The sequence below is a fragment of the Cupressus sempervirens genome, chromosome 2 (assembly GCF_028749045.1).
Source record: "Cupressus sempervirens isolate cs-2001-9-10 chromosome 2, ASM2874904v1, whole genome shotgun sequence".
Taxonomy (NCBI): domain Eukaryota; kingdom Viridiplantae; phylum Streptophyta; class Pinopsida; order Cupressales; family Cupressaceae; genus Cupressus; species Cupressus sempervirens.
The window spans coordinates 620,453,881-620,462,959 of NC_143119.1; the positions used below are offsets into that span (position 1 = coordinate 620,453,881).

General features: G+C 34.4%; 2 pseudogenes; both read left to right on the forward strand.

Annotated features, from left to right (window-relative positions):
• The first annotated feature begins 305 nt into the window (after window positions 1–305).
• LOC149574906 (DNA-directed RNA polymerase II subunit 4 pseudogene) lies at window positions 306–719 on the forward strand (annotated as a pseudogene).
• A 6,999-nt stretch (window positions 720–7,718) lies between these two features.
• On the forward strand, window positions 7,719–8,569 carry LOC149574907 (DNA-directed RNA polymerase II subunit 4 pseudogene; annotated as a pseudogene).
• Window positions 8,570–9,079: the final 510 nt, after the last annotated feature.

The window sequence follows — 9,079 nt, forward strand, 5'->3', positions numbered from 1 at the left end:
TAGAATTGATATCCATCTTAATCAAGCTACTTGAAGAACTTGGTCAAGTTGGAGAATTAGCTCCATATGCTTTAGTAGACCTTATTGCTAATAGTGATGAAATTCAAAAATTAGCCTTCAATTCAAATGCCCTTGAAAAGCTCTATAGCTTTTTGCATAAAAGTTTCTTACAGGACAAGCATCTAAAAGGCATTTTTGTGGCATTGGTTGAGCTATGCTATCATTTAGAAGAGAGTAGGAGACAGGTTTTAAAGGAACACCCACGTGTAAAGAAGTAAAGAAGCTAGTAAAAAAGATGGCAAAGAATGCATAAAGAAGAAGAAAATATTGTAGAACTCAAGATTGGGGAAGAATTTTTGAAAGCTAAATGTCTCATGAATGCTAAGGTTGCCCTAATTTTGCAAAAAAAATATGCTTAGCTCTAGCAAGCATCTAGAGATGCTTCATCTCAAGTGTCTCAAATGTTTGAGAGGTCTTTTCAGTATGTGACACGGTTTAGTTGTTACAAAAATCCAGATGTTGTGAAACAAGTTTGAGACGTGCTAAGCAGAAATGCATTGAGCGAATTTGAGCTTTGTGTAATTGGGAATCTTTGCCCAAACACTACGAAGGCAACTAAAGCCATGGTTCCATCACTTAAACATAAGTGCCATGGGTTGGATGATGAAAATATTGACAAAATGCTTAGTGATATTGCTATGATAAGGAGATTTGAATAACATATTCTATATACTCCCAGAGTATGTAGGGTGTTGATCAATTCATGAATGATTTTCTTGTAATTGTCTAGCCTGGTGGAAGCTACCAACTACCAGGAAGAACATAAAAGAGTCCAAGACCTATGAATTTAAGAGGAGATGCCCACAAAAAATAGGGCACCCCACATGAAGAGTCAACAATTGGCTAAGATGAAGACAAAATGATAGAAATGAAAAAGATCACCATTCGCAATGTCAAGGAGGGAGTTGTTTGAACCAAGTGCAAGGAGAGCCTCAAGTGTTTCATCTTCCACATAGCCAGGAACTATAATATCTTCCTTTCCTTTTACATAACTATAGACACCAATATCACTAAGGAACCTGCAAAACATAATGCCCACTAAAGATAAAAGAGAGCTCACAGGCCAGAAAAGGAAACAATTGATATTTTTTTAGAGGCGGGGCACATTCATCAAGTTTCCACCAATGCAATTGACAAAGACACTTGTGTATTGTATTGTTGTAGGCAAGCAAAAACCCACATTGTTGAGTGAACAAGATAGAGAGAAGTAGAAGAAATTAGGAATGGTAGAGAAAATGCTTGGAGGAAAATAGTGAAAAGCATTAATCCCACATTGGGGAGGGGAGAGCTTTCCCAACAATTTAAATACAAAAGTGCACAATAGCATAGTGTCTTTAAAGACACATGAATTTTGGAAGTTGAGCACTCATGTGCATGGGGCATGTGGTCAGCCAGTTGGGCATGAAAACTAAGGCAAATTTTAACCTTCCACATGGTAGCTTAGCATAAGAGCAGAAGGTGAGATTAGGCAGTCCTCCGATGTTATGAAAATTGAAGCCCAACATGTGATTGTAAACCAATTTTTCATGTCTCATGATGCTATGGGGTTCATGTGAGCGTATGAACGAAAAGAAAGATTTGAAAGCTCTCTAGTGCTACAAGAGAAGGATTATATAATATTAAAAATATATTGATATGTCCACCCAGTATAAGAACGTAAAGGAAAATAATGAGGCTCATGATGCTACAGAGGAGTTTAAAGGTTTAAAGTATCAATAATATATTAATATTCTTAGCATATCATTGAGAGAGGTCTAGTGTGAAGATTGAGATGTTATGGGATAAAAATTGAAATATTTCAAATAGAAAATAAGATGTGGGACCCACCCAAGTTGTGAGCCAATCAAATTTTGACATGTGGCATCTACAGATTGGAGGGAGAGTGTGAATATAAAATAAAATTCAAAGTGGTTGAATGCATGATGTTTTCAAATGGAAGGTTTAAATAAATTTAAAGCTTTTATATAGTTTATACTATATAAATCTTTAAAACTTTTCAATTTTAATGCAAAGCCATGAACAAGAGCCAAAATTTCAAATGGCCACTAGAGGGGTTTTTTTGGTCCAAAATAGGCACTTCAATATACCATTGGAACCGAGAAGAAGTGAATTTTCCATTTCTAAGGTCAATTTTTAGGTAGGTCTTCACCAATATGCTCTGCAAGAAAATTTGTGTTTTCAAGGGCATTCTCAGTAAAAGGGTTAGAATTCATCATGGAGCATCAGAGTTAGTTGGGAAGCAACAATTGAAGTGATTCTAAAAGGTTTTCTTGGCTTCTAGAGTTCAATTTTAACCAAAATTTTCCTTTTCCTTGTTCTAGATCAGGCATTAAATCAGTTATGATTTTTTATCAAATATATGAGATATTTGTGGTGTTGAGAGAAAAATGATGGGGATTCGATTTGCAGTTACAAAGAGAGGGTAGAGAGAGGTTTTTTTAGCTTCTTGGGAAAGAATTCTGAGGGGACACTTGTTAGCTTTTGATCAAATCTAAGAATTCTTTCCTCCTTTATCATCCTCTTCCTTTCTTATTGTGTTGGTTCTAGTTTTGGAGAAGTTTCTCACTACTATGATACCAAGTTGGAAATTTTCTCTATGATACCAGTAGGATTCTAGTTTTCACTATGAAACCATGGTTGTTGTTGGTTTTGCTTCCTAACTATTGAGTTGTGCTCTAGCAGTGAAGGCCACACATCCACTCCTATGTAGATTTTTATTTCATTTCATGTATTGTTTTTTGTGATAATGATAATTGATGCTACATCATGTGATGTATCTTGAGTTGCATTTAGTATTACCAGTTTAATGTATTTGGTCTTTCCAAGGATGAATATAAAAGGGGATTTACAATTAATTATCTAGGTTTTCTTATTTTGTCTCCTAATTCTTCATATGCTATTAGCTTTGAGATTGAGTGAATAAGGTTCATTTGATTTAAGACATCTTAGATGAGTTGTATATCAGATTTGTTGCTGCTTTTGATTCAAGGGCTCAAGTAAATGCTTCAGTGTTCTGATAGGGCTTCTAGGTATATGAAGGGGATATTTCATAAGAATGGAATTTGGGGATTTCAATTGAAAAACTTAGTTGTAAGGCAATCAAGTTAGGTCTTCCTGCTGGTAATGACTCTATGTTTCAATGGATAAGGCACTGATCACTAAATCAGATGCAAGTTGAGATGAAGGGAATTTGCTCAAATCTTTTTAATCAGAATCAATTCAATTTTTTTATGCTTTTTAGTGGGCTGAAAATAATTAACCCTCTTTTAGCTTATTAGTTCATAGGTTATGATTTGTAGCTATCTCATTCCTATGTCATTGCATAAGTACCAAAAGATAAAAGTGTTGCATCTGTAGTTAATAGGTTCAAGTTCATATTTTAATTACATTGGTACCTTATATCATAACCTCAAGGTTAACCCACCTAGGTCTTGTAGAGCCTGAAGTGAAGAAGCAGTTATGCCTTATAGTCGCCCAAGACTACAATCGAGTGTATCCATCATAGGAATTTGCTAGCCTTAGATGCATTGGTATGGTTTCTTGGTTATTTTCAAAACTGTTAAATCAAGAGCCAACAAAATGGTGACTCTGTTGGGGACAAAGGTTGTAGTTGCTTGAATTATGGAGCTTGAAATCTCTAATATATTGTGCATATTCAGTTTTGTATGCAAGGTTTCATGTTCCCTAGTTATGTTTTATCCATTTGCAATAGTAACTTTGAGGTTGAATGTGAATTATTTTGCTAAAAGGTGTTCATCTTCAGTCAATTCAGCCAGTTGTTTTTTTCAAAGTACTATTGTAATTTTAGAGTTAGAATTGATCAAAAGTGATTTCTCTCTTCTAAGTGTTTCAATTTTTGCAAATTCTACAAGTTGAAAATCTAGTTCAGATCTATCATGTTATAAATCATATTTTTAAAATCTTTCTCACAATTGTGAGTGGCGACTCTCTAAAGGATCTTTGTACCAGTGTAGATCAGTTACGTATAAATTTTTTCAAGATTTTTCAGCTAAATTAGGTAGATCTAAAAGTTATGTTAAGTTTTAAGTAAGAAGAGAGATATATGAGTTCTTGACTGATGAGTTTTAAAGTGTTGTGTTGATCTGCTATTATAAGAAGTTTGAATAAAAAAGTGAGTCACTATTGTTATTTAATTTTCTTCTTCAAGGAGGTGGTGGCTCTACAAGGATCCTATTAGTGGTGTGAAGGGTTTCCTATTTGCACCTATGCCAATCAACAGATCTGAAGTTTCAAACAACAACACATAAAGGTATTTACAATTTTCATGTATCCATTTTTCATGAAAATTTAATCAATAAAATGGTTGCTTCCATCTAGTGGTTTCAGCACTAAGAAAAAAAAGGTAGAAATTTTATTTCAAGAGATGGATTTTGAGTCTAGGTTTGAAAATTATGTGCCAACTCTTGAAAAGTGTTCGTGCAAATATTACTAGGTTGAAAAGAAAGATTGATAATAAGACTGTCATAATGATAAGAAATACAATTGGTGATATTAAGGGTCTTAGTGGATTTCAAATTTACATGAAGTTTAAATTAGTAGTTATGAATCTTGATGAGTTTTTTTAGATCTGAGGAGTCTTGATCACCAGTGGTACTCTTAGAAGTTTTTATGCCACATTCGATTGATTGGTCAAAAAAGTCAAGATTAGATAAGATTTGTGAAATCCAAGATTTTATCATGGAGATTGAAAGTGCTTTGAATGCTAATAAATCTAATGATAATGAATGCAATGAATTAGTGGAAAATGATCTTGAAAATGAAGAGTCTCAGTTTTATGAATCAGAGGATAGTAATAAGCAATTTGATGACATGCATAATGTGGAATCATCTTGTTATGATGATGATTGTAAAGAAGAGGAAACGTGTAACAACAGTAAGAGTCTTTCTTCTAGTGATGAATGTGAATGTGTTATGATGCAAGTTGTTGAAGTATTGTCTAAAGAAGAAGATCTATGGGATGATCAAAATTCTGATTTCTCACAATGTATTACCAACAATTTTTCTATTATAAATGTGTCAAGCTATCTAAATAACAATCACAACCAAGGAAAAGAAACTAGTAATGAAGTCTTGTTAAGTATTGATGAGATTTTTGATTTGTTGGCTCATGATTTTGAAAGGTATGCTAATCTATCCAAGGATGCTTGTGCTTTGCCATATTTTGCAATTTCATATAATGAAGTCATTTCCCCTAAATTTGATTCTAAAGAGAGTATGGTTTTAGAATATGCTATGTCAAGTTTTGGAGGTGTATGTGATGGTAATCTGTATATCAATGCACATGATGACTTCTATCTTGAGAATGAAAATGTAGAGATAAGGTCTATTGTTGGTTCATGATTTTCTTGTTTTTATGAGGCTGAGATACATTCAGATTGCTCATGTGAGGAGGAAAGAAATAGTAATGAATTAGTTCATTCTAATGAGTTATTTAAGGAAAACATTGATACGGATCAACATATTTTGAGAAGGCAATTTCATGATGATTCTTGTGATTTGGTATCTAATCATTTGTTGGAATGTGAAGAAAATGCAACATATGTTCAATCTGATTTATGGAGTACTGATATTGCAAATGAGGAGAAATCAGATCTTACATTTTCTTTGTATCTGGATGCACAAGGTGAGTTACCATTTGATTCATGTAACTCATTGAATGAAGTAGAGTACCAAGCTTTTGTGTTTCTAGTTGAAGGTGCCCATGAGTTAGTTAGTGATGATCAATTTTAGTTAGATATTACTAGTTATGATCATGCTGATTCATATTTTCATAGTGAGTAAGATGAAGAAATTAATGTTGATTTGTACATGCACTATGAAGATAATGATAATATCCTTGTTTTGCCTAATGAAGTGATTGAAAGTGCTAATTTGTTGGGTGAAACAAAGGAGAATGATAATTTTTGTTCATCTTAAGAAGATGTCAATGAGAATCAGGTATATGATAGAGGTAAGAAGTTTTGAAAACTTTCCAGTGGCCCGGGGCCATTTTTTGTACATAGTAGAGTAGTTTTCTTGCTATCAATAAAGTTGTGCAAGAGGAGTTTTTGAAGCCAGGTGTGTGGTCTGCTTCTTCTAGAGATCTAAATCCTTGCCATGCCCATAAGGGGCATGCATCCCTAGATAGAGCCACTGTTGGGACCCAAAATCAAAGCCTCGATTTTGAGTACCTTTGAAAATTAAGCCCAATAAATGCTTTTAAATGCATATGTACCCAACTGTACTTTTGATTCCCAAGAGGTGTTTAATGCTTCCAACACCTTGCATTCAGTATGCCTATGCATTCCATGAAGATAAATTGTTGTTCTGAGTCATTTCGTGAAGTCTTGTTTTGAACAATTTACAATTCTGCATTTTTCACCGAAGTGTCCAATAGCGACAGGAGGCCTTGTTTGCATCTAAATATCTCACACCCAATTATGTTTCATGACTCATCACTTTGGAAGTGTCTAGTGTCCATACTAGGGAGCCTATGTTTCAGATTTTGAGTCATTTTGAATACGTTTGACTAGGTTTTGAATCCCTCAAAGTTGGTCTTTTAATGCTGTCATGTTGATGCAATTAATTCTGAATTCTAGGTAGCCTTGTTTGACTTGTTATAGTTTTCACCTAGTTGACCAAAATGATGAAATTTATATTGAATTTTATTCTAGAGGCCAGAGATATGTTATCTTTAAATTTTGAGCTTATGACGAATTCGTTTGATATGTTTTCGAATGCAATTCCAAATGCAACTTGTGACTTTTTATTGGTGTCAAGAACTGCAGAGTTGTCAATAGCCCTATTCATAATGTTGTATCCAAAAATCCATGATAGAAAAGATTAAATGGATTGAACCACTATGTTGTACTCCTAAAATACTCTAAGTGTGCCAATTTTCAAGTTTTGACGAATCTGTTTGCACAGTTTCCCAAGTTTGTTCCATTTGCAAAAAAAAAATTTTTGCTAGTGCTTCCAGTCTGCAAATTTGAGTAGCCCACTTTGACTAATCACCATTTTTTCCTTGTTATTCATCATGAGCCCAAATCCTAGATTCATGTTTTCCTCATGATAGTGATCCAACACCCTATTTTTTGTTTCCCCAAGTGTTTGTTTACCCAGTTTTCAAAGCCAAATCTGAAAGAATTTTATGGTTTTCTGACTTGTTTTCTTGCAGGCAGTTCTGAAAGGGAAACTTTGATAGTTAATATCTTTTGACTGAGAATTTTTCATGAGATGATATTTGATAGGGTGCAAGTATGCAGAACAAAGAATCAACGTGTTTGATTTCTAGGCTCGATTAGATATTTGAGTCAGTTTTTAAAGCCAGTTGACAAGCCCTATTAGCAGAAAGTCACAGTTTGCAGATAAGTGATAAAATGAGTTTTTAATGATAGATCAGCGGTTGATTTTTCTCCAAATCAGTGCCAAAGGATGGATGAGTCAATTTTGTAGTTCAGTTGTTCGAGAACAAAAATTTTTTTTAGCCGAACCCACTTGGGGCCCAACTAATTGCATCAGACTGAATAGAAAGGTGGGGATTAAAAGTAGTTTAACAAAAGGAGGTTCCTTGAATGTAAGAGAAGCCAACTTAGATGCATTAGTAGCACTTTTCAAAAATAGTACTAGAATTTCCTTAATGTTATTTTCTTTGGATAATGAAGGTGCTTTGGCTATAATAATTAGGCTATTAAGGGACAAATTTGCTCGAACAAGATTGCTCTCCTACAAGTGCCTTTCAAATATCAACCAAGCTTCTCCATCGAGCTATCCACTAGAAAGGGAGTTGAAGATAGATTTGATATCCATCTTAATCAAGCTACTTGAAGAACTTGGTCAAGTTGGAGAATTAGCTCCATATGCTTTAGTAGACCTTGTTGCTAACAATGAGGAAATGCAAAACTTAGCCTTCAATGAAAATGCCCTTGAAAAGCTCTATACCTTTTTGCATAAAAGTTTCTTATAGGACAAGCATCTAAAAGGCATTCTTGTGGCACTAGCTAAGCGATGCTCTCGTTTAGAAGAGAGTAGGAGACATGTTTAAAAGGAACACCCACATGTAAAGAAGTAAAGATGCCAATAAAGAAGATGATAGAGAATACATAAAAAAGAAGAAAATGTTATAGAGCTCAAGATTGGTGAAGAATTTTTGAAAGCTAAATGTCTCATGAATGCTAAGGCCTTACTTTTGGAGAAAAAATATAATCAGCTCCAGCAAGCATTTGAAGATGCTTCATCTCAAGTGTCTCAAGTGTTTGAGAGGTCTTTGCAGTATGTGACACGGTCTAGTTGTTACAAAAATCCAGATGCTGTGAAACAAGTTTGAGACATGTTGAGTAGAAATTCATTGAGTGAATCTAAGCTTTGCATAATTGGGAATCTTTTCCTAGACACTACAGAGGTGGCTACAATGATGGTTCCATCACTTAAACATAAGGGCTGTGGGTTGGATGATGAAAAGATTGAAAAAATTCTTAGTGATCTTGCTATGATAAGGAAATTTGAATAACAAATTCTATATACTCCCAGATTATGTAGGGTGCTGATCAATTCATGAATGATTTACTTATAGCTATCTACCCTGGTGGAAGTTGCCAACTACTAGGAAGAACATGAAAGAGTCCAAGACTTGCGAATTTAAGAGGAGACACCCACAAAAAATAAGGCATCTCACATGAAGAGTCAGTAGCCAGCTAACATGAAGACAAAATGACAAAAATGAAAAAGATCACCATTTGTAGCATCAAGGAGGGAGTTGTTTCAACCAAGCGCAAGGAGAGCCTCAAGCATTTTTTCTTCCATGCAACCAAGAACTATATTCTCCTCCTTTCTTTTTACATAACTTTAGATGCCAATATCACTAAGGAACTTGCAAAACATGATGCCCATCGAAGATAAAAGAGAGTTCGTAGGCTAGAAAAGGAAACAATGTAGATTTTTTTAGAGGCGGGGTGAATTCATCAAGTTCCTACCAACACAATTGACACAAAGCACTTGCATATTGTATTGTTGTAGGCAA